Genomic DNA, 27,126 nt, shown 5'->3' with positions numbered 1-27,126 from the left:
CTTACAGGTATGTAATTCACCGGTTATGATCTAGCTCCCCTTTTAAATATAGGCAGCATGCCTGCTTTACACCATTCTGGTGGCACTGAGCCTGTGGGAATGGAATCCTTGAATATTAAATGTAATGATTTGGTTATTACTGAACTTAGCTCCTTAAAAACTCTTGGATGCATTCTTTTGGGGCCAGGTGCTGTGTTTACTTTAATTTTTATCAAGTCGCCTATGCACTTATTGGTCTGGAAAAGCATCAGATTATCTATCAGCTGTGATGTATTGTACTAGCAGTATAACAAGATGCTATATATAGATGTTGAACGTGTTATATATGAACATTTGACCTTCTAAGGAAGGGACTTATGGTGGCCTTGAACACTCACGTAGAACAACATACAGCGTATGTATAGCCTGTGTAATTATTAACAGTACTACATTCACCTTTAGATATGTTAATACTAAGCACTAAGAGGCTGTACATAGTTTAAAGTGGCAGTTAACTGTAATTGGTTTTGAAATATTCCCCCTCCCCTTGTTTTATTTGTACATATAAGTGGAGTCCTCATAGCTGAAACAGCTGTTTTCAGTTCTGAGGACCCTGTGGTTCGTGATATATTTCCTACTACTACTAAACATAGTGCCTGTACCGTCCCCTCCTGGGGAAACAAAAGGGTGCTTGAAATCTCCTGCATTATGCAGGCGATTTAAATACAAGTAAGTACTGGTGCTACAATTCCAGGTAAGTATCTTGGGAACTAATGACTCCCCGTAGTTAAACCGTAGGGATCAGAAAAAGAGGCTTGTGCGTGTAATAAAGGAATTGTTACTGAATATGTAGCAAAGACACAAAATTGTCTTCTATCTCACGATATATGTAATGGATGTAACCCCCATTCCCTGGCTATGAATGATGTCACATCAGATTAGTCTATAAAACAGAAATGTTTCAGTGTCTCAGCCATATAGATGGTGCGTGGGTAAGTGCCTGCTGGCGTGGATGAAAGTGCAGTATAGAAATAGGCGCCAGGAACTTCTATAAAAGAAAAAAGGTGTTTATTGAACAGCCGTCCAAAAACAGTTCACATTTATAGTCACATTACAATACACGTGCCAAAGTATAAAAGCTCAGGGAAATCATCCTCCTGTAGGTTCCGGTCCTACCAGAGGAGGTACATAGGCTTAGATACCCGTGGCATAAGGACTTAGTGGAAAGGCCACGCTTATAGTGCTCGCGACGGATGACGTCACTCGTTGTCGTTGCCGCTAGCAAAAGTTGTAATTCGCTTTCCAGTGATGTCGCGGGCGACCAGGTCTTTGATTGGTTCAGAGGCTGTCACATGTGGCGACAGCCTCTGAAAAATCAAATTTGACCAGCTTCAAGAATTCGCGCCGCCAGGGTCGCTCCCGTCGCGTTGCGCTTACTATAAGCGCACGCGGCGGCGGCAATACATTTGTTTTGCCGCAACGTCGCGTCGCCAGCGCCGGCGCTATAAGCGCTGCCTAATTGGGCCAATTCAGTGAGAGAATAGATTACAATATAGGCAACTGTAACAGGGACTTATCACTGTTGAGAAAAACTGTCTCTAAATCCAGCAGTGTGCTGGTTAATTGCACAGGCAATCAACTAGACTCTCCCTGGCTGATTAAGACTGTGTTAGAAAAAGCCTGTTCTTAGAAACAGGAAGAAGATTTCCTTAGCCCACAACTAGGGCTGACCAGAGGAACAGATGTCTTGAGCTGCAGAAGGACTGTAGGCTGATAGCAAGACAAGGGGACCAGATCTCTATACCTGGACACAGACATTGCCATAGCACACAAGGATGCTGACCCAGGCTAGCAGAGAGGCCTTCCCCTACAGAAAACCCCATTTATTTTTGGACTGTTGGGTATATATATATATATATATATATATATATATATATATAGTGTTTGACAAATCACCCAAAAATCTACTCGCCCAACCAAAAAATCTACTCGCCCCCTAGTCCCGCCCCAGCCCTAGTCCCACCCACAACCCCGCTTTAAAATAAAATATATAAATAAAATACATTTAATAAATTCCTAGTCAGAACATTCGATTTTGACATAAATGTATTTATTGTATTACATTATACTACAATTAGTCCTTGTTACGTGTGTGTGTGGTAAATGTCGGATCTAGAAATAAAAGCTAGATGTGAATGACTAGTTTCCTGCACCCCTTAACCAGTGTCTGGACGCCCCCGCTTCACAATATTTAAAGCAGCAATCCCGCCTGGGATCTTACCTGATCCGCAGTCCCTCAGTGTCCAGGTACCCTCATTCCCGCAATGCTATACATTGGAGGGGAGGTGTTCCCTACCTGTCTTCTGGGTTAGGGGGGGTTCCGATGTCTTCCGTGTGAAGCTTGAGTCAGATCTGGAAGAAAGCAGTATAGGTTATTTCGGTGTAGTATAGGGCAGCTAAGATATATAGGGTAAATAAGAGATCCAGAGTGTGAGACAGAGACAGTGTGGGTGAGAGACAGAGAGAGTGTTGGTGAGGGACAGAGAGAGTGTGGGTGAGAGACACAGAGAGTGTGGGTGAGAGACACAGAGAGTGTGGGTGAGAGACACAGAGAGTGTGGTTGAGAGACAGAGAGACTGTGGTTGAGAGACAGAGAGAGTGTGGTTGAGAGACAGAGAGAGTGTGGTTGAGAGACAGAGAGTCAGAGAGGGGAGAGAGACAGAGAGGAGAGAGAGGGGGGAGGGACATAGAGGGGGGAGGGACAGAGAGGGGAGAGGGACAGAGAGGGGAGAGGGACAGAGGGGAGAGGGACAGAGGGGAGAGGGACAGAGGGGGAGAGAGACAGAGAGGGGAGAGAGACAGAGAGGGGAGAGAGACAGAGAGGGGAGAGACAGAGAGGGGAGAGAGACAGAGAGGGGAGAGAGACAGAGAGGGGAGAGAGACAGATGGGAGAAAGAGAGAGACAGAGAGGGGAGAGAGACAGAGAGGGGAGAGAGACAGAGAGACAGAGAGGGGAGAGAGTCAGAGAGGGGAGAGAGTCAGAGAGGTGAGAGAGTCAGAGAGGGGAGAGAGACAGAGAGGGGAGAGAGGGGGTAGACAGAGAGGGGAGAGAGGGGGTAGACAGGGGGTAGACAGAGAGGGGAGAGAGGGGGGTAGACAGAGAGGGGGTAGACAGAGAGGGGAGAGAGGGGGTAGACAGAGAGGGGAGAGAGGGTGGTGACACACACACACACACACACACACACACCACACACACACACACACACACACACACAGAGAGAGAGAGAGGGTGGGTGACATACACAGAGAGAGAGGGTGGGTGACTGACTGACTGGGTGACTTGGGTGGGTACTTGTGGTGTGTCACACAAACACACACACACTTTGCTCTCTCCCCCCCCCCCCCCCACACACACAATTCTCTCTCTCTCCCCCACACACACATTCTCTCTCCCCCCCCACACACACACATTCTCTCTCCCCCCCCACACACACACATTCTCTCTCCCCCCCACACACACACACATTCTCTCTCCTCCCCCCCCACACACACACACATTCGCTCTCCACCCCCCCCCCCACACACACACACACATTCTCTCCCCCCCCCCCACACACATTCTCTCTCCCCCCCCCACACACACACATTCTCTCTCTCCCCCCCACACACACACACACATTCTCTCTCCTCCCCCCCACACACACATACATTCTCTCTCCCCCCACACACACACACACTGTCTCTCCCCCCCCCACACACACACATTCTCTCTCCCCTCCCCCCACACACACATTCTCTGTCCCCCCCACACACACATTCTCTCTCCCCCCCCCACACACATTCTCTCTCCCCCCCCCACACACACATTCTCTCTCCCCTCCCCCACACACACATTTTCTCTCCCCCCAACACACATTCTCTCTCCCCCCCACACACACATTCTCTCTCCCCTCCCCCACACACACATTCTCTCTCCTCCCCCCCACACACACATACATTCTCTCTCCCCCCCCACACACACACACACACGACACTGTCTCCCCCCCCCCACACACACACATTCTCTCTCCCACCCCACACACACACATTCTCTCTCCCCCCCCCCCACACACACACACACACACATTCTCTCTCCCCCCACCACACACACATTCTCCCCCCCCACACACACACATTCTCTCTCCCACCCCACACACACACACACACACATTCTCTCTCCCACCCACACACACACATTCTCTCTCCCCCACACACACACACACATTCTCTCTCCCCCACACACACACACACACATTCTCTCTCCCCCCCCACACACACACATTCTCTCTCCCCCCCACACACATACATTCTCTCTCCCCCCCCCACACACACATTCTCTCTCCCCCCCCACACACACACAAATTCTCTCCCCCCACACACACATTCTCTCCCCCCCCCACACACACATTCTCTCCCCCCCCACACACACACATTCTCTCTCCCTCCCCACACACATTCTATCTCCCCTCCCCCCCCCCCCCCCCACACACACACACACACACACACACACACACACACACACTACACATTCTCTCTCCCACACACACACTGTGGAGTATGAGGCACCGATCCGAGCAGGCCACCTTCCCCTTCACTCAACACCCGCCCCAGGCAGGCCAGCCCAGCAACCGGGGATGGAGGAAGAAATGTGCCTGTGCATGTAAAAAAGCACCAAGACTCTGCCCTCCAGCCTCCCCACCCCATGCGCGCCAGTACCGCCAGCCCCCCCCCCCACCCCCCGTGCACGCTAGTATCTCCAGCCCCCTCCCCCCATGCGCGACAGTACCTCCAGCCTCCCCACCCCACCCCCCTGCGCGCCAGTACCCGCCAGCCCCCCTCCCCCCGTGCGCACTAGTTTCTCCAGCCCCCTCCCCCCGTGCGCGACAGTACCTCCAGCCTCCCCATCCCGCGCGCCGCCTGCTAGCCGTGACCGCGCACCACAACCGCCCCGTGCCCATCTCCCGCAACCCGGGAGCGCAGGAGGCAAGGAGGAACCCCCCTCCCTCCCGAGGAAAGGATCACACCCCACTAACCCCCCGGACACGGACACACACACACACACACAGACACACACACAAGATACAAGGGGGGATGCATGAGAGGGACATCAAAACTTACCTCTGTGCAGAGAAGGAAGGGCGGGCTTGACTGCTCAGCTCACATAGAGCATGACAGCGCGCCAACACGTGTCTGCCCAATCAGGAAGGGGGATTTTGTTTTGTTTTTTTTGGCGCGAGCAGGGAAAATTTAAAAAAAAAAACACGTGTGCTGCTTGGGCCAATAGTTACTCGCCCAGAGGTTAAATCCACTCGCCCCGGGCGTGTAGATGTATAGGATTGTTGAACACTATATATATATGTGTGTGTGTGTGTGTGTGTGTGTGTGTGTGGTAGTGGGGTGGTATGCTGCTTAGCTACCCACTCAGTTAGAAAGGCTGGAGTAAAATGTGTAGTGATTTCTCCAAAGTGTAGTAGGTTTTTCTTTTATGTTTGTGTTTGCGGTTTTTAAAGGAACAGGCGCAATAAATCCTTAGTTTAATTTCACCTTAAAAACGGTCTCCATTTCATACCTCTGTACACAGCTCTTACAGCAACCCTGTGAGGACAGTGCGGCATCCTTCTCCTGCAAACTTAGGCTGAGGCAAATGCTTGAGAGTGGTGACGTCACCAACTCTCCAAGCATGAGCGCTCGGCTGTCCTGAAATAATTTGAGAGCAGGAGCGGGGGGGGGGGGGGGGGCGAGGGGGAGCATGGCTATTTAGGAGGGGGCGTGTAATTGGCTGAATCGTGTGTGTGTGTCTGGCTTTCTCTCCAATCCCTCCCCCCCTCCCCCATGCATCCCTCTCTGGCGCATCTCCACGCTGATTGGTTACAGAACGGTCATGTGACCATTCTCAGCGCTTGGGAATCAAATGTCCAATTCTCTCCAAGCGCTGAGCTTTGGAGAGCATGCGGGCACGTGAGAGTGGTCGTATTGATTGGATGTAATTGAACTGAGCGCGCCAAGCGCCAAACGTGCTCAGCGGCAGCGTGGCCACAGCCATAGACTTCCTGATCCTTGCACAGGTGCATGCTGAATATTGGGGCACGTTACTTAACTGGAAAATAATAAACAGTGACAATAGACTTGCTAGCTGCAGACTAGACACATCTAAACAACATACAGGACTTACGAGGACTCCAGTCAGAACTCTGCAAGAACCTGCTTCCAGAACAAAGGGTGGGGCTATATATACCCTCTGTGCTTCCTATGGTGACATCACTGGTCATGGGGTAGAAAAGGGAGGGTAGTAACCTGTTAGGCCGCACAGTTAACTCCTTAAAGTAATTAACGCCTTACAGAAACTAGTAGCTATGCAAGAGAAGGGCTATACATCAAACTTGTCTTCCAGCACCAGAAGGTGTTCTATGGCAGAAGACCGCTTAGTAAATATGGCCCATAATGCTTGTTTGGATCTTCAGAGCAATAGTCATCCAATGAACCTCAATCCCAGCATTACTTTCCTATTAAACTATAATGAGGAAGCTGAACAGACACAGAAATACATACTGTATATACAACTTGATGCTATGTTATTGGAACCAACATCAAGCCTCTAGAACAAGGAAAGGACATATTTCTGTACATAGAATTACTGTGTAACCATGCTGTAAAATGGATTACAGTCATCTCTCCTGCTGACAATAAGGCCTGGTAAGTTATGGGCATGCCAGCAGTAATTATGGAGGTTTGCCCTCAGACCCTGGTGAGGTGCCCTATGTGTGGATGGGAGTGGCTACATACTCTGAGTCCACCATTAGTGACATCAGAGATGTGCCCGTCCCCTGGAGATATAAGGAACTGCACTGTTCCAAAGTTAGTAGTGAAGAGGTTGTTAAGAGTGTTGGAGGAGTTGGTTGTATATGTTGGAGTAAGGAGCAAGTCTGAGTACAGACTTGGGAGGAGGTGGCTCATAAGACTGTGACCAAGGACCTGGCACAGGGAATATCTCCCTGAAGGGAGATAGGGAATCCACCAAATTGGGAAGTAAGTGCGGTGAACATGAGCGGCTGAGTACAACCGCTGTGAGGGGCAGTTGGCCCACCTCACTGCAATAAAGATGATCTTGTTAAATCATACCCTCGTGTGTAAGTGTGGAGTGATTACACAGAGGAGTGCACCACAGAGGAGTTCCTCACCAGGACCATCCACAAGCGGACGCTGGGATCCTGATGAGGTGGAGGCACTGCACTGGATCTAGGTAGGACTCAAGCACACTACCTCAGCTGCCTGTCTGGGTTGGCAATCCCCACACAACATCATGCGGGAGACTCAGGAGTCCTGTTGACAACAGGTGCACCACCAGACACTACACTGTAATGGGGACTGGTTAGACCACAGGGGCCAATGTGAGATTGGGTGGGTCAGTTTAGGCCAGAAAATCCGTTACAACTGTATATACTGTAGACATCATGAGTCAAGTTTTATAGCATTCGTAACTTCATTTCGATCCTTGAGACAAAGGAAGATTCTCTCTGACCTCCCAATGGTCTCAAGGAACTGATTTCATATAACACACAGATCCCAAAATCATAGCGTTCATTATGTGGAAAACCCGTAACCTGACTTAGGACAGCTGATGATTAATATGAGTATGTGAAAAGAGCAGCAACATCCGAGCAAGCCAGATTTGTACAGTATTAGGCAACTTTGTCAGTAATTATTGAAGAGTTCTTTCTGCTGCCGAGTTTTTCTGTTTCTGCATTTAAGAAACGGCACGTTTTCAATGACCTTATGTTCCAGTCAAAGCATCAGTTTAACCATATTTAATACATATGTAATACTGTATGAATTTAAGACAAGAGTTCTATCACATTTAGCAAGAATGATTAGTATTAGTTTACTCAATACGTTTATGTAAGGAACGAGTCCAAATAATGGCTAAATTAAATATAATATGCACTGTATTAACCACATAACATCCCGTTATCTAGCCATGTATAAAAATGCTTCTTTATCAGACACAGCTAGAGACATGTAAATTGTGCTAGTTTACTTCATGATTTCTTTGTGAAAATCTAGAAACCCACCCGAAACGTTGGGCATATGTGTGCATTTTGGACCCAATAAACCACTATTATGCGATGAGCTCTTGTGCTGTGCCGGTATATTAGATCTCTAGGGATCCTCACAGACTGTAACTATTTACCCTATACCGTGCACTGAACTTGCCTCTGCTGAGGCTTTTTTTCAGTGGGTGCTATCTATATCTATAACATGCTCCATAGCACAATATATTTAATTACAGTGATAAAAACAGAGACAAGATAAAAATACTCAATTGTGAATGAGAGGTGGATAGCAGTTGTTTAACGTTAGCACTCTGAGTCCTGTAAACCGAATCAAGCTGTGAGGCAGAAAGGTTTCTTAAGCTTCGTCCCCGGTGTCGGCGCTGCACGCACGCCTGCCAGGTTGGCGGCGCATGCAGCTCTATTCCCCGGTCTGCGTAGAACTGCAGATTTCATCATTTATATAATCTTTATTGGTAATTTTTATGTTTTATAAATGTATGGTTTTATTTAGTTATCATTATGGTTCTATTGCAGCAGCTTGATCAATCCTACTATGTGTCCTATGTTGTGTTATACCTATCTATATATTTGTGCCAGTAATTATTTTATTAATATAGTATGGGATTCTGATTACTTCGGTTGGAGAAATATATAATAGGTTAAGCAAATCCCTCGTTAATTACGGGTTGCTAGGCAACCTACTGGCTATAAATATACAGATTTCCTTCCATTCACCATCAGCCCTTTGAGAAAGTCGCCCTTTGGTGACGAAACGCGTCAGGGAACGATATCGCGCTATTACGTCACTACGACGTTGCGCATGTGCACGAGGAGGCCGCATCGAGCGCGAGAATACATTGCGGCCATTCAGGTGTTGGAGGCGATCTCTGGGACTCCTACAGATGTATTTTACCGGCGAAAAACACCTCTGGCCTCTTGTGAGCAGTTACATCTTCCATGCAGCCCTGAGGGAGCTTCTATCTGCTGATTTCTGCTACAGAGAAACCGGATGGTGGTGATTTATTCACAATTTGCTTGAACTATTTTTTACTCTTGTGAGTGCATTTCCCCCCCCCCCCTCCTTCCCCTTCCTTTTAATATTAAATGTACAATTTTACGCTTTGGGGCGTGCGCTCTCTCTTCTTTTTCTCCTCTAGGTACCCCTTGGATGTGGTTCATCCATTTTGAGAGCAGCCGGAGACCCCCATACCAGCACTAATTATCTAGCAAATTCATGGACTGATTTAAAAGGACTGGTTGGACTTTTTACTTCTCTTTTCACATTTTGCACACATACACATTATATATATTTTTCTATTTTGTGATATTTACTGTGTTGTATATTTTTATGTTATCATTGATTGTGCATTTATTATATATATTTTTTTTAACTTAGATTTATATGAAACATAGTATAGTTCGCTATTAGACTTTAGTCACGATTAGGGTTTATATTAACCAATACCTTGGCGCTACTACATTTGTTCTTTATATATATATATAAACAGAACAAATGTAGTAGCGCCAAGGTATTGGTTAATATAAACCCTAATCGGATTCTGGGAAATGACATGCAAATGAGCACACAGTGTCACTTTTTGCCTCAATAACCATTTTTAACATGGTTCCCTATAGGCTTAAGCTTGCTGCATGGTCACAGCTTTGAGCACAGCCAGGGTTAAGGTGCATACCCAGAAAACCACCCACAGACAGCTTTTATTTATTTATTTATTTTTTGTAGCCCGGGCGGTGAAAAAAAGTGATCCACCTCTGAATCCGTGCTCGTGGTCCAGTGAGACCAGGTGCTCAAAACTTGTGACAAAGTCCGCTCCGGAGAGTAGGCCAGTCCATGCCATAGACAGTCCTCTCCAGCCGAAGCCTTGGAGTCCTGCTGTTACATTGACATCGTCATCCGAGGATTCCGACGTCCATCCTGTTCCCTCCTAGTGCAGCTGGCGCCGCAGGAGGGTCCAAGTCTTTAGGGTGTTCGGCTGACGCCTACTAACCCACCGCAATCTTCCCCCGAAGGGATGGCGACTACTAGCCAGCACTCAGTCTTTGCTCTCCGGAGAGAGGGGTGACGATAACCCAACACGAAACCGAAACAAAATCCATGGTGCGAGTGCTCCAGTGCTCTGTGTGATGCAGTGCAGGAGGTGCTCAGACGTACAAACACAAAAAGGTGTGCACGAGTGCACGCCCGGCCCCGTGCAAAGCCAGGCGGTGACAAAAATAATTGGCTTGTCCCCTCAGCGGAAGGCAATAAGGGGGGCCAAGTGCGGGAAAAATAAGGGTGCAAATGATCAGTGCTCGTGCCAAGTGCTCTTGAAGTGGAGGTTGCAAATCCTCAACCTCCACAACCCAATGGTGCAGCAAGTGGTACTGCCCCAGGTTAACCACTCCTGGGGTGCAGAGAAAATAAGCCCGGGCTATTTTGCATCTGCATTCGCAGGACATGACTAGAGGACCAGGTGTAGTCTGGAGAATCTGTCCTTCACAGGACAGACACTACACTTGATCTTAGCCAAAAGGCCGAGAAGGCACTACACTTGATCTTAGCCAAAAGGCACAGAATGTTATATGTGCTGGTCCTTCCCCCGGTGTGGATGTGTTTTATGGCTGGAGGTGTCAAAAGGTTCCTGAAATGAAATATATATATTCATGTAGAGGTATCAGTACCGTGTTAGCCGAGCTTCAATAACACTCTTTCATCACTTGCTTTCAGGAACCTTTTGACACCTCCAGCCATAAAACACATCAACACCGGGGGAAGGACCAGCACAGATAACATTCCAATAGACACTGTTTATAGTATAGCTTTTGCTTGCTTCATTCATTGTAACATCGCCGGAAGAAGAGATCAGTTATCTCGAAAGCTCGCACAAATAAAAGCATTTCGTTAGCCACAGAACGGTATCATCTATTTATTTTTTGATTATATATAATAAAATATAAATAAAATATATAATTACCGCTAACTCCAAGAAGTAAAAATGTGATGGTGATAAGATTGAATATATACTAATTCAGTATGAAAATAAATGATATAGAGAATAAGTAATATAAGGATAAACTTTTCACAGAGAAAGATGGGGAATAACAACACAGATGTAAATATAAATACATACACATGATGAGATTAGATTAACAGAGAAATTATATGGCATAAGGCTACATGGGGCACACACACACACACACACACACACACACACGTTATTGCCCTTGTGAGGATGAGGTAATGCACAAAATAACATTAAAAAAACCCACATGATATCTTCTTAGCCATTGTTTTCAATAGCAATACTGTTAATGCACTGCGTTAATGTGTGCAATTAGGTCTGCCACATGTGTGCAATTAGGTCTGCCGCAAGTAGGTCTGCCACAATATATATATATATATATATATATATATATATATATATATATATATATATATATATATATATATATATATATATATACATAAACACACCTAATTAACACACATTGGCATCATAGCAATAACACAAAGTTAATAATTTCCACCCTTTATTAATGCAGTTTCCATTAGACTACTCCTAGACTAGCATAAATATTAAATAAAACATGTTCTTCTGAGGCAGAGCATATTCCCTAAGACATACTTCTGAAGACATATTATCTATTTCCCCTCATTACTGGTGACCTTTCATATCTTACTGATGCTCTGCATCACTCCATAAATCCTGCACTAATAAATGCATTGGTCATGAATGTGCATGGCCCTTTTTCTTCCAATCACTGTGCATGGCATTATCTCTCCTGGTCCTTTGCTTGTGCGTGTCTGCATGTTATCAAGAATTTAATTAACTGCAGCAGACACCACACACACAGAGTCATTATACTTAAATTGCTATGGTAACCAACATTTATTTAACTAAGTCTGTCTGCCACTGTTGTATGCCTTTCTTAACTAAACCTTATTATCTATATATACAAAACACTTTCCAGTTTCAAACTTTGACTATCTACAATCCACATCACAGCTGTTGTTTTACAATTTTGAATGAATTAGCAATGATACAATTTTACTTAGGCACATGTATGCAAAACTATACATTTAATTACAGAAATGTTAAAGGAATACACTTATCACATTAAAAAAAAAATAAGGATATCTCCACTGAACCAAGACTAAACATTCATTACAGGTTTGGGGAAACAGAAGAAATTGTCAGTGCAAACCTTGTATGACTGCCGCATTCCACCATTCACCTATCTTAAACCTCCAGGCCATGCCACCAAAATTCCAAGTAAAAAAGCATACCCTGATCGGGATGTAAAAATGGCCACAGCCTTATTAACATTTCAACATGGACCTTGCCAGCAACACATGTTTTAACTCCCAATGCCAGTCACTGGCATGACTGCCAAGTGGGCACGTAAAAACCATTACATAAACAAAGGTTGGCGCCATGCCTGCCGCAAAGCTCTAGCATTGTCACTCACTTCCCAAACCCGGCTGGGCCAATCCCCATACCCTCAACCACATCTACACCAGCTGGCGTCCAACTGGGCCAATCCCCATACCCTCACCCACATCTACACCAGCTGGCATCCAGCTGGGCCAATCCCCATACCCTCACCCACATCTACACCAGCTGGCAAGGGCATCCCGCCGCTGTGACAACTATTTTGGGTGGGAACTTGTCTGGGCTGGGGCTGCTAAAAGAGTGCTGCCTCAGTCTAGTCACCGCCTCCTTAACCATCCCATAAGCTCTACCCCTTTATTCAAATTTCTTGCAGGCAGGTTATCCAACCCCTTAGTAACACAGTTTAACTCTTCACACTTCAGGTTCCTCTCCGCTGCAGTGCTGTGACCCATTCCTAATCAGTCCATGTGACCTGCTGTCTACTCACTCCCATCAAGAGATGTGCAAACTTGCTCAAATTTGCTACGCATACTGAATGTTTCACTTTAAACTTTTGAAAAAGTTCAATATTTTTAGGTGAAAATGTTTGCAGGAAATTGACAGGTCGAAGAGAAATATGTTTTTTCGCCAGAAAATAATATATCCTGAAATTTGACTTATTTAGTTCCCAAAACCCTAATTTATATAACACGTGAACAGATACAATACATGTGAAAAATGCTGGATTACGTACTTAAATTAGCTTATTTGCATATTCAACATTTTAAATTAGCTTATAACCCAATGATCTCAGTGTGTTTCTCTCTCTAGATTGATTTTTTTTCGAAGTTCGTCAATGAAAAGCTAATTTCTCAAGCGTAGGCAAAAACTTCACATCTCTCCTCCCATCGCAGATTACATCAGAAAGAACATGTCCTGACTTCAAAGGCCCATATCCATAAAACGGTGCTAAGCTTTAGCATATTTTCCCTCCCATTCATATGAATTGGAACTGAGGCATGCTAATGCTTAGCACCTTTTTGTGGATGTAGGCCTTAGTCTATTCTTAAAGCAGCAGTAAAGCTGCTGTCCTCCCTCCTCCCCTTTAATATATGCATCAATACAATCCACACAATGATAAGTAATTAGCTAAGTTGCTGATCGATCCATTCTCCTGTAATCGAACGGTCAAGATTCGGCTCGGGGGTTCACTAAATGGCTGCCAATGAAGCAGAAGAGGACCAAAGATGCAAAGTTCTGTAGGGATGATCATGTGACCAGGCAGTCACTAGATACATTTGGTGCACTGCTAAAGAGAGGGCAGGGCTCAAAAAGGAGTGTGCCAGAGTCTGTTTCAGAAGAGGAAGGGGATGTGACATTGTAAATGGTTGTAAATGCTATAGAAACAAAACATGCTTGTTACATTATAATAGATTAATAATGTTATTCAGAGTTGTCGTTATTTTTTTTTAAAATGCTACAAGTATTTTCTCATACTACATATTAAAAAAAACACACATGTAGGGTATTGCTTGGACTGTAGCTTTGAGAGGAGAGAATGACCAATAAAAGTCTGCTAAAGCGCCATAGCGTTCAATACAAAGTTCTCTTCAGTGTCTCTATTCTGAAATTAGAGATGTGATAGAAAGTCAACCTCACCAGCAGCCCGGAGCCCCCTTGCACACTGCAAGCTTCCCATCGCACAAGCGCACCTTTAACCCCCGTGGGAAATATAAAATGTTTAATGTATACAGACTGCAGCTACAGATTCTGGTTGAGCCACTGAAGTGAACTGTAAGCATCCGCCCGCTTCCCTGAATGACCTGTCAGTCACCGCGGTGACCTGCGAAATTGCACCCCATCGTGCTGTGTGAGCGCTCGCCAGGCATGAAGGAGCGCCATGTTGCCGGTCACGCAGGTCAGTCAGCACAGCGTATGGGTGTGTATAATTCACTTCAGCAGCTCAGCCAGCATCTGGATCCAATAATTGAAGGTTCTGAACAAACATTCTTTCTTTCTGGGGGCACATATTAAGAGGGATATATGACAGAGCGCCCGGGAGATCTCTCATCAATCCAGGAGTCTCCCGGAGAGTTGGCAACTTATAGTACAAATCAAACCCAGAATGTAATGAAAAATGCAGGGAGAGGGATACAAACATGAACCATATTTGGATTATTGGGGATGAGATCTTAATTTTTGGAAGGAACAAGTTCTCTTCAATGACTAAGATTACCACTATTGTGCTAAAAATATGGGAGGGGGAGAGAGAGTTTGCAACAAGAGAAGGCACTAGAATCCCCAAATACCAGCAAATAGATAGAAATACTTTTTTCTTGAGAGTTTTTTCAAGTTTCTGCACAGCAAAACCATGACACAAAATTGTAAGATCAGAGGATGAACAGATCTTCTATAGAGCTAATTTGGCTGCATACAATGGTAACGTTTTAAGGATACAGTCCCACTTAGCAATATATATATTGGAGATACAATACACTACCGTGTTGCATGTTTAATTTAATATTATTTTATAATACGTGTTCAATAGCTTTGGGGAAATCCCACTACCAAATAACATGGGATTTAAATTACATTCAGCTGTTGCTAGATAGCAGAAACGCATTTATGTTTTCACATTAATTTTTCTCCAGTAGGAAGCAACGTGAAATGTACTGTATTAAATTAGGATGAAAACAGGAAAGTTAAGGTCATTTGTAAAATGTAGTTAGACTGCAGCTTTAATCAACCATAAAACCATTTGGCATAGATGTTGTTTTACATGTGCTTTCAGGATCTGATAAGATACTTGTTACACATCTACCACTCGTAGAGAATTCACAGGTTGGTCATTTAAAGGAACCCCACACCACCCTGTGCCACCCCCCCTTTTTTTTAACCAGGACTGGAAGCAGGGGGTCCCTATGTAAATGTTGGCTCCGACGACCACCTGGTTCCTGAGATACTTCCTGGTTATTAACCCCCTCCCCCCCCCCCCTCCGTATAACATTCCTGCTTCCGATTGGCCTCGTAATTTGGGAGATTTAAACCTCTATTTTGTTTACCCTGGAGAGGATGTTACCAGCAGCATTTTCTACAGTAACAGGAGGACCTGTGCATCGGGGTTAATCAGGATTTACAGCTTTAGAAGATCTGCCCTCATTATTCTGCCTGCAGCGCTGTTAATGTCCACCACACTGGAGTCATTAAAGACCACAACTCCCAGATTTCTTGCAGCCTAGGACTTGCTCACTTCCTCCTCTGACCACTATTGAAAGTCCAGGAAATTGCTACTTCCTTGCATTTCAACTTTGTTTTTTCGTCAGCCCACGCCCCTCTTCCTGTTTTCTGCCCAAGTCCTTGTCCATTCCCCATTCCTGTCCCTGTTGCTTTTTGCCAGTTCCTGTCCCCCAGTCATTTGACGTTGTGAATCGGATGGAGGAGGAGGAAGACAGACAGGAGACAGAAAGGAGGCGCCCAGCATATGTAAGTGACTTCCCACCAGGCCTGAGAGCGCGGCAAATGTATATGGGGCGGACATTTTTGACACCCAGGCCCAGGCCTAATGAGAATCTGCCACTAGTGATATGTATGAAGTCTTCCTACATACGCTGCTCATTTTAGGAATATTTGTATTACAGCAGGGCCCCGCTTCTCGGCGCTCCGCTTTTCGGCGATCCGCTGATACGGCGGCACCGAGAAGGGGGCCGCCATGTTGAATTTAAAATCGCGCATGCGCAGAACGGGCGGGTGCGCCCGGCACGCATGCGCAGACCGCAGGTTGCGCGCGTAGACTGCAGGTTGCGCGCGCAGCGTATAGATCGCACATGCGCAGAGCGGCGAAAATGCCGGTTTGCGTGTGCGCAGCACTGAAAATCGCCGGATCCGCTTTCCGGCGATTTTCACTATACGGCGGGCCTCTGGAACAGAACCCGCCATATACCCGGGGCCCTGCTGTACTTTTTAGCACTGATATTTTAACCCCATCCCTGCCAGCACCACCTCCGCACTCTTATTGCAGTTTTTTGTTCCGTCACCACACATTCACAATTTATTGGTTCCCCATATCCCCATTGGTGTAGTGCAAGGCGCACAACTTGACCTTTTTAGGCCATTCTATCTTCCTCTGATATTTTAACGCACAAAAAATTTAACATATTATCTTAGTACATAGGTCCCAAATATTTTAAATTTGCTATAGGTAATATGCAAAACATAGCATATTATTTTGTGAAAATAGAAAACACATGTAATGTTTCTATGTGGAGAGAACATTTCACAGAAAAAATGTAATAAGCTATTCTCAGGAGAGATATCCTTTTACCATCCAGGATGGAGACATAACAATTGTTTCAAACACTTGTGCAGAACAGCAAGATGAAACATGATGCAATGTAGTGATTTAGGAACATGAATAGGACATCATTCATAAATGACTTAATTCCAGTCTGTGATATCCTCCCAGCTCTTCCAAACAACAACAGCAATAAAAGCATATTTTGGGAAAAGTCTTCTATTGGTGATCGCGCTATGTTACAGGCAGTAGATGCAGAACATTTTAAGCACAGTGATGCTCACCCAAATTTACTTAATTTAAATGAGCAATCCAAACAATATCCTACATGTTTTATTTTATTTTTTTTAAATAAAGCAGTTCTGTTCTATTAGGTAATACTTACATTTTCTTTTAAAATTCAACTCAATGCCATTTTTTTTTTTTTTTTTTTTTAAACTAAATTTTTATTAAATTTTTTTAGGGAGAGGGGGGAATGAAGAAAATAAAATGCCATTTTTAATGAGTTGTAATATACTGAGCATGCTTTGATTTCTATAGCAGATTTTAGCACACTTTCCCAGCAGTGCAAGATTGTTGCAACACTTTCATGTTTGTGATCATTTGTTTCCAATATTCCCAGCAGTTTGGGTTGCAAACTGTAACAATAGAATACATTGTAGCTGCTGTGTTACACTAACTGAAAGTTTGATTGAAACTGAAAGACAGCCATCTAGTGAACCCTGGGAAGTAGGATCTATGCTGATCGATCACGGGAGAACTAATCAATCGGCAGCTTAGGTAATTAGTCTTCAATAAAGGTTATGAATGGCTGCATATATTAATATATATACAGCTCAACCCCGTTATAGCGAGATCCGCTATAAGGCGGATCCGCTTATAACGCCGTTTGAGCGTGGACCCCGAATTAAAAAAAAGTTTTTTTTCATTTTTGCACACACTGCACACACTCATAGCACACTCACAGCACACTGCACACACTCACAGCACACTGCACACACTGCACACACTCACATCACACACTCACAGCACACTGCACACACTGCATACACTCAGAGCACACTGCATACACTCAGAGCACACTGGAAACACTGCATACACGCACAGCACACTGAACACACTGCATACACTCACAGCACACTGCACACACTCCAAGCACACTGCACACACTCACAGCACACACTCTACACACACACACAGCACATTGCACACACTCACAGCACATTGCACATACTCACAGCACACTCACAACACACACACAGCACGACCCCGGTTATAGCGCGGTCGGATCGGGTGACCCCCGAGGACCGCGCTATAACGGGGTTGAGCTGTATATATATATATATTTTTTTTTTTTAAAGTGCCGCTTGGACTGCCTCTTTAAGTGCCATCTCCCATACGAAAAGCATGTTGGGATGTGTGAAGGTTATAGGGATATTAATGAGCATCAGACAAATCACAAGAGATGTTCCTCTAAATGTGTCTCTACCATATAGAAATGTGCACCAATCTATTATCCATAGATCATGAATGATAACAACATTTCAGTGATTTACCTATCAGTGGCTATAATCACCTATCCAATGTTATAGTATCCATATCCAATCCATGAATAGTATTAAGTTATCATAGTGGCTTCATGTTTCCCTGCTGCTTTTTAATTGATTTAGAGGCTTTTACTCATTTTATTTTCCAAATGCATTTTCTTAGAATTTCTCTCCTGACAATGACAGCCAGAAGTATGACATCACAATGCATGTATACATGAATTTTACATGGATTTCTCTTTTGCACTTTGCATTAGGTAGAGTAGATAGTAGAATTGCATAACAATTCTTGGCAAAATATATTTTGAACCAGAGGAAAAAAACTATTACTCACGGAAGTTTTAGTGAAACGTTATTTTCTATAGTACCCTTTTGCATTCTTTCCTCTGTTTAAATACATCATCCGTAACTCAGAGTACAGCAAATCTGTTTATAAAATACCATGGAATTGAAAGTGGAGGGTGGATTATTTCATAAATCGCAAAAAATGTACACTAAAAGTCGCAAATAAAATAAACAGATGAACCTTTGCATTTTACTTTACTGGAAAAGATGATATAGCTGTCACTACATAAAAAGCCATGTGAAAGTATGCACATTATGAAGGCAATCTTGTAGCAAAACTGGGGCAATAAGCACAGTTTCATTTGGTATCTCCCTCCCTCTGCCAATGTACTGTATTTTGTTCTATTTTTCTCCTTTTCTTGCCAGCTTGTGATTTGGGAAGAGTACCCATGAGATTTTAGCGTTGAATTACCAGACACATATTGTAATAGAAAGTATTAAACTTAGGATATCTCAGTAATTTGTCTCCTTTTTATTGAGCTGAATATAACAGATAGTTCTAAGGCTAAGCTGTCATAAATCTGGATAACAATATACACCAAATTGAAGAAACGCTAAAAAAAAATGTCATTGCATTGATACACTTCCATCATGAACTAAGTAGAAGTAGCCATGTTAGTCAAGATGTGATACTGAAGTACATATTTACTCTGCACTATTAGGTGATACCTGTTTTATTTGGACTAACAATTTATATAAGACAAGCTTTCAAGTGTTCTCCTTTCTTCCTCAGGCTGGACCTGAAGAAGAGAGGAGAACTCTCGGAAGCTTGTTTTATAATATCAATTTTGTCCAAATAAAACAGGCATCACCTAATACTGAAGTACTTATTGATACACTGAAGCGTAACTATTTTTTTAACGCTACATTTTTAAGTGAATATCATATACTGCTAATTACATCATGCACATTGTTAAAATGGGATCCATCTTGCACACTACTAGCCCTCTCCTACGCGTTTCGTGTACGATGGCACCTTGATAAAGTGCCATCATGCACGAAACGCGTAGGAGAGTGCTAGTACCTCAGTTTTTTATTATGTTTGTTCTAATAAATTATTTTTTTCATTACACTGACCTTGCTCTCTGTTGTTGGGCGCTGTATACCATTTGTTTTTTTTTATATCTCTGGACTTTACTAACGGCTACACGCCATGCTGGGAGACACAGACCAGGGAAGAAAAAGTTAGTCACTTTATTACTAGGGTCTAGGGACTATCCCAATGAGTCTATGAGGAGTGGATTTATTTCCACAAGCTCACTGCCTTCAGGGAAATATTGTCCCTTACCATAGACACCTTATGAGACTCCTCACTGGATATACAATATGCAATTGTAAAAGGTTATAGCCCCTGTGTTTCTCTGTCTCCACTTTTTTGATTAGTAACACATATAATATAATTATGGATCCAGTACTTGAGCACATTTACCACTGCTTTTTGCAAAACTCTATAGTATTTAATATGGAACTGGATAATGCATTAAAGGTGCTGTAATTGTTTTTGGAATAAGGTCATTAGCGTTACATCATAAAGCAATCAGTAAAAGATACATCACCGCTAAGAGACCCTTTGAACCTTAAAAACAACACGCTACGATGCAATTAAAATATGGCTGCTCATATCCAACAGCTTAGTTCGATTGTTTAAGAGAGAGCCAACAAAGATTATCCAGTAGTCTAATAACCAATTCCAGGTGGGCGATGATGATACTGACCAATATGTGAAAACCCCCATCAGGGAGATTTTGTAGGAAATGAAGCCGAGTTCTTCATCATCCTATTATTTGCATTGAGATGAAGGAACTTGTCCTAAAAAGAGAGTACACCTTTCCCTTTAAATATCATGGAGTGAGTGAGAGCCAGTACCATGCTGCCAATACCCTCTATTTATCTACTTAACAAAGTCTCCCCACTGCAAAACGGGGACAATATTTGTGCAAAATAACACATACATAAAGAATATATATCCTCTTACCCAAGGTGATAGGTAAGGTGTTAGCAGCAGTTTGGCACCCAGAAGAGTTTAACAAACACAGTGGTTGAAGACAGAAGAGACGTGAAAGCTGGACACCATGCAAAGTTTGGAAACGCTCTGCAGATTTCAGCTATTTTCTTGTTAAAGAAGTTATAGGAAACATTATTTGATGGGCCTGATTCTATACATTCCGAAGCGGTTGTTTATATATGTAAATATTTGACTCTCCCTCCCCCTTAGTGCAGAGGTGTATAAATATTTTCATTCCCTCTTCTCCCACACCTGCAGGCAGTTTTCTGCTGCTGAGTAAAGAGAGAGCTGCCAGCTGCTGGCTGCATGGACACCACTGGGAGAATGAGTGGTTATCACACTGTACCCAGTAGGGACTCACTAAGGCATATCTGTGTGTATATGTCTTTAACTAAATGACCCATATTTATGAAGAAAGAATGTAGATACAATACATAGTAATGTACTAAATAATTTGTCATATTGGATGTACCTTGGGAACTTTTTGTCTCTTGATGTACATATTGTTTGCCTGTTTGTCTATGATTGTATCTATGTGCTGCTGGTGTGTTTGGGGGCAAATGAAATACAAACACCCTCCTAATTTAAAAAAAAAAAAGTCCTGAGTAAAGATTGGAACAGCATGCATTATAATATCCACATGCTGCAGCCTTAGAGTTCAAAATAACACCATGTATTTTATGGTTTGCTCCTATTAAAAATTAATATTTTTAATTCATTCATTAATCACCCAGTTAGTGATAGAGTGCTAAAAAATTAGGGTTCTTGCCCTCTACAGCTGTTGCCTTAGAGTGCAAGCCAGGTTTAAAAAACAAACAAAAAAATAGATAAAATACTACGCTATATGGCACCTGTCTGTTCCTGTTTGCACTTCTATCAGGCAAAGGATATACAGAGACATGAATGTGGTCCATAAATCCAGTATCACATCGCTCATCAAAGGAGTGGAACATTACTTCAACTGGGAACTTTCACTGTAAACACCAGTTGCTCCTGGGAGAATCTGACAACAGGACACATTAGGAGAAACGCTCCAGAAGTTACCCGCACTCTCACATTGTGTCTTCTCCCCTAATTTTGCACCCTTCTTAAGTCACGTATGAACTAATGTACAGTATTGACTGATTTTTTTAATAATAGTTGACCAGACACCACATTTGCATCCCTGCTGAAGCCTGCAGCAACACGCAAAACGCGTTGGATGTGGCAGCTGTAAGATGCAGATCCAGCTTCCCTGATAGGAGCATAAAATTGGGCCTGTGCGGGTGATAGCTACAGTAGATCAGCATTCGTAAACTAATGCCGTTCTCAGATCTTCCCAACAGAGTCAGTGGTACCCGTGACAGTTCTCTGCTTAAATCATTTTTTCTCAATGATGAAAAGTTTGATAGTGGATTTTTGCGAGTGCCTTCATGTCTCTGTATATGTTTGGCCTGGTAGATAAAATACCACGCTAGTGTATGGCACCCCTGTCTGGGCTTCAATGTTGTTTCCGTTTTTTACCTTTTATGAAGCAGCATGCGAGAACCAGCTCAGAAAATAAAATCACCTGTTTTTAACTTTGAATTTACCTTTTATGGACTCTGATAGTAATGGATGCACCCAAATATACACTCTACTTTGGTATTAATTATTATACTTACAATGTAATATATAATGTCAACACGTTTTTGAAAAGGTTGAATGATTTATTATTTCCTGTTGCAAAATCACCATTTACACCATTCACATTTCTTACACACCTATCAAGAAATGATTTTATTATTATCATTCACTATTCATATTTTATACTAGCAATGTTGGTTTTCTTACTTTTGATGTAAACCTCCTTTTAGCACACTGACTACATATATATGTGTGTGTGTGTGTATGTGTGTATGTGTGTATATATATATATATATATATATATATATATATATATATATATATATATATATATATATATATATATAGCAAATGGAAATATTACTGTATGCTCATTTGCATGTCTTAGACAGGTCTGCAATATATATTGTATATGTCCGAAAGGTTGTCCTATGACATAAAAAGTTAGTCCAAATAAAAAAGGTATCACCTAATACTGAAGAACTCATTTATTCTGCACTATCGCAGCTGGACTAACCCGGCTATTTCTGTTATATATATACAGCTCAACCCCATAATAACGCGAGCCGTTACAACGCGAATCCGCTTATAACGCAATGCAGGCATGGCTCCCAATTTACCTATTTATGAATACTCTACTACATGATAATTGGTATATTAAATACTTTATTGTACAATGCATACAATTGTACATTGTTTCTAGCGTGATCCACTTATATCGCGATGTGATTCTTTGGACCCCATGCCCAGCGTTATAAGGGGTTGAGCTGTATATATGTGTGTGTGTGTGTGTGTGTCTTTGAAGCCAACAACAACCCTGGCAAACTGTAACACAAAGGCCACAACGAAGGGCTTTGGGGGAATATACAAATATTACTTACATTACAGAAAACAGAGAAGCCTCCATGACTCAATGAAAGGCCCTACCTTGATGTGCAGACTTAACATGTCTTGGCCAAAACTAAATGACCCATGACCTGAACTAAATGACCCATACTTCTTAGAAGAAAATATTTAAATGAATAAAATAATGCATTAAATTGAATGTGCAGGTTTTTGGTTTTCTGTTGAATATGTAAGGTCACATTCCGAGTAGCACTCCAATTGGTACTATAGCAGAGTGTATGTATGTATGTATGTATGTATGTATGTATATTTATATAGAATCCAATGCACAGCCGGCACACCATTTGCAAGTAAATAAGTTTTGGTGCTTATCCCATAAAGCAATAACAGACCCTACGATACCGGTTGCAACACGACATCAAGGGACAGCACGCAGGTAAGTAAATCATAAATTTTCTATATTTGATAGAGGTGGTGGTGAGAAAGGTCCCACTGGGGGACCGAAACGTCGGTTTTTGTGTCTTCTATCAAATATAGAAAATATATGATCTACTTACATGCGTGCTGTCCCTTGATGTCGTGTTGCAACCGGTATCATATGGTCTATATATATATATATATATATATATATATATATATATGGAAAACACAAAGTATACCGCATCAACACAATTCGTAGCCGTTGCCCAAAGACTGTCCTAAGTGTATGATAGAGTATCAATAGGCAGTAGTGCTCAAGGATAATAAATGTACTGTATAGCACAACAAAAAAGTATCCTTATAATAAAGCACACGGGCATACCATGGATATAATTATTAATGCAAAATGTATTAATATAAAAATAAAAACAGGGGGAGAGAAATATAAAAGAGGAGGGGGACACACAAGTGACAATACATTTATACCATGAGGACAAAGGCACATAAATTGGTCAAGAAAATCACCAATGGCTGATATAATACACAGCCAAAAAGTATTGGAAAAGAAGACCGTTTGTCGAAACGCGTTGGAGTGGGAGTCTGTGGAGGGGGACCCCTGACTTTTTCCAGTATAGGAGGCCTCTACAACTCGTATTTTGGCCACATCAATTATACAGGTTTTGGTGATGTATCAATACTCAATATCATCGTGATACATGCTCTTATCCTAGATTCCTTAACATTATCCTAGATTCCTTAACATTATCCTAGGCAACATTGTCTTTATTTGAATCTATGGTTATACCATAGGCATACCTCTATTCATAGTACACAAGTCTGCAGTTTGTGTTACTTTACAGAATAGTGCCTTCTACAGAGCTACTAATTCTTGTGTTCCAATACTTTTTGGCTGTGTATTATATCAGCCATTGGTGATTTTCTTGACCAATTTATGTGCCTTTATCCTCATGGTATATATGTATTGTCAGTTGTGAGCCTCCCTCCTCTTTTATATTTCTCTCCCCCTGTTTTTATTTTATATTAATACATTTTGCATTAATAATTATATCCATGGTATGCCCGTGTGATTTATTATAAGGATACTTTTTTGTTGTGATATATATATATATATTTATATATTTATATATATATTTATATATTTATATATATATTTATATATATATATATTTCATATTTTTTTTTAACTCGCTAAGATTGTGTATTTCTAATTATTTACATAATTATTAATCATCACTCATCTCCCTCCCAACTTTTCAGCTATGGTTGCATCTATGATAGCAAATAGTGACTAGAGTTGTGTCCAGTGGACAGAATCCTTCCCCAGAAACAAGTCAATTCAACCTATAACTGTTTAAGAAGTAGCTACTGATGAATTTCTCTGCATTAAAGAGGCTAGGCATATTACCAAGAAAAGTGTATGTGAGTTCACTAAAAACACAAACTTTTTAATTGAAACTTTCAGTCTTGTACTTCACCAAATATATTTAATTATGCTTGGTATACTTCTAGTAAATAATAATAAAAAACACTTTCCGGTGTTTTGCATGATTAATCATACATGTATAAATAGATAAAAATTAATTACGTGATGAATTTTACAGCTGCTTTTAGAAATCAACCATTAGCAGCATCACACTTGTGCAGAACTTTCCATGAGTAAAACTGAGATACGTTGTTACACATAGCAGGCAATTTTCACAATGTTGCTAAATTGATGAAATAGAACATCAGTTATCAGATAAAAAAATGATTGGAAAGCAGTGGAATTGTTTTCTTTGATTAATTTGATGCTGTTATTGTTCTAGGTTTGCACCCAGCAGACTCGTGCCTCATATAACGTCTGATTAAAACAAGATTGTGAGAACACCATGTCTGAGTAAATACACTTCCTCCTCCACAAGTTACTTTGAACAAAATTAATCACACGTAGCAAACACAGTGTAAGCTGTAACACGATCATTAGAGATGTGCAATTATTTCTCGGAAGTTCGTAAATCAGGTGTAATTTGCAGGTTTTGTTTGCAAAAAAAAAATAGGCAAAAATGGCTAGCTTATTATAAAAAAAAAGCTAAGCATTAAAAGACAATGTCCAAGGTCATGTAACCCTTTCTATGCTGCTGTTTGCTGCTATTTTTCTGAAATTCTTGCAAAACGTAGCAAAATTCAGAAAAATATGGAAAAAAACGCAAACTTAAAGGGGGCATTGCTCAAAATTTTGCACAGAGGGAGGAAGAGAAACAAGTTGAAAATGGGAGGCAAAAGACAAAATATACGCTGAAATTACTGCTTAAATCTTTTGGTGTGTAATTGAACACCACTGTACAGTATATATCATTTGTGCTACCAATTTTTCTCTGCCCAACAGTAGTTGGTCTGTACACAACTGTCATTCTATTTCGATCACAATTTTAACATTTTAAACTTGGTGAAATAAAACCCTAATATATGTGTTAAAGTAAAGACTTGTGCTATTGAACACAGCAATCACAATGAACACTTCCAAATTATCCAGCCCTACTAGACTTGCATAAGCATTACTATAATGAAGATAAATGTTTAATTTTGCTTGGCATGTCACTTTTTCCCCCCAATGAACTTAACACTGAATTTGGCAAAAATAAAAAAAAATTGCCTGATATCAAAATTTAAGTTGCAAAACATGCAGAAAAAAGTTAAGCTACAAATGTTGTTTAAAACACCACCAGTGGAATCAATGATATAAAAGGCTACGTGAGAAATTTCGTTATGTAAAATAACTGCAAACATCTCTGGTCTACTTCTTCCCTTCTCAAAATTAGGAAATTAATTGATACTTACTTGTTTTATGGCTTGAGGAAACTCTCCCAACCTGCAAGATATTTCTGTTAATGTTTGACAAACTTACATTAACTGTGTCAAAAAAAAAAAAAAAAAAAAGATTTTGAAAAGTAAGAAGCACAGATTGATGAGATAAAAATTCTTACCTCCACAAATAGAACTCTGCTCTACTGTATCAATTTACAGCTTGAATTGTGGCCAGATGGTAAATACTGTACAGCAGCAGCAGCAGCAGTAGCAGAGCTATCTGAACATACAGGGTTCATTTTGCGATCATTCCACTTACAGCTGTACACAACTCCAATTGAGCTCTGTGCCTTATCCTTCACATCAGTAGCTAGACACGCCTCTTCTGGTCTCATCTGACAGCCTTAAGAAAAACATGACATGGATATGTGTTTTTAAAAATGGACTTTAGTGTGTCTATAGGAGAGACACAAATCTGAAAGGATTATTTATTCATTATACTTTCAAGTAACTCTTGGAAATGATCATCTGCACATAAGCTTCCATTATTATCTAACATTAATAGCACATGGATAATGTTTTTCATTTTACAATAATACAGGCAGATTTCATCAAAACGTTTATTGCTAAACAATGTTGAAAAATAATAAAAAAACAAACAAAAACATCCTGATTCTTGTAAGATACTGTAACAGAAATTACTACTGGACTTCTTCCAATTTTGGAAGTCAATGAAAGGGGAAACCTTGAATTTGTCAAAGAAGTTTACTCTTGGACTCTGTGTCATTTGACCTATAATAATAATAATAATAATAATGATAAT

At 41.8% G+C, this 27,126-nt stretch overlaps 1 protein-coding gene and 1 pseudogene across 1 annotated transcript in view; both read right to left on the bottom strand.

Annotated features, from left to right (window-relative positions):
- The window catches only part of AGTR1 (angiotensin II receptor type 1), a 38,744-nt gene extending 12,123 nt beyond the window's left edge, over nucleotides 1-26,621 (bottom strand). The window contains exons 1-2 of the mRNA XM_075570401.1: nucleotides 26,483-26,621; nucleotides 26,337-26,367 (exon numbers count right to left, since the gene is read on the bottom strand). The gene's annotated coding sequence lies outside the window, so the exon portion shown is untranslated. The remainder of the gene's footprint in view (nucleotides 1-26,336; nucleotides 26,368-26,482) is intronic.
- LOC142466292 (U2 spliceosomal RNA) lies at nucleotides 10,449-10,613 on the bottom strand (annotated as a pseudogene).
- Nucleotides 26,622-27,126: the final 505 nt, after the last annotated feature.

This window comes from Ascaphus truei, chromosome 14, assembly GCF_040206685.1.
Source record: "Ascaphus truei isolate aAscTru1 chromosome 14, aAscTru1.hap1, whole genome shotgun sequence".
Lineage (NCBI taxonomy): Eukaryota > Metazoa > Chordata > Amphibia > Anura > Ascaphidae > Ascaphus > Ascaphus truei.
This window is presented reverse-complemented; position numbering and strand designations above follow the sequence as displayed.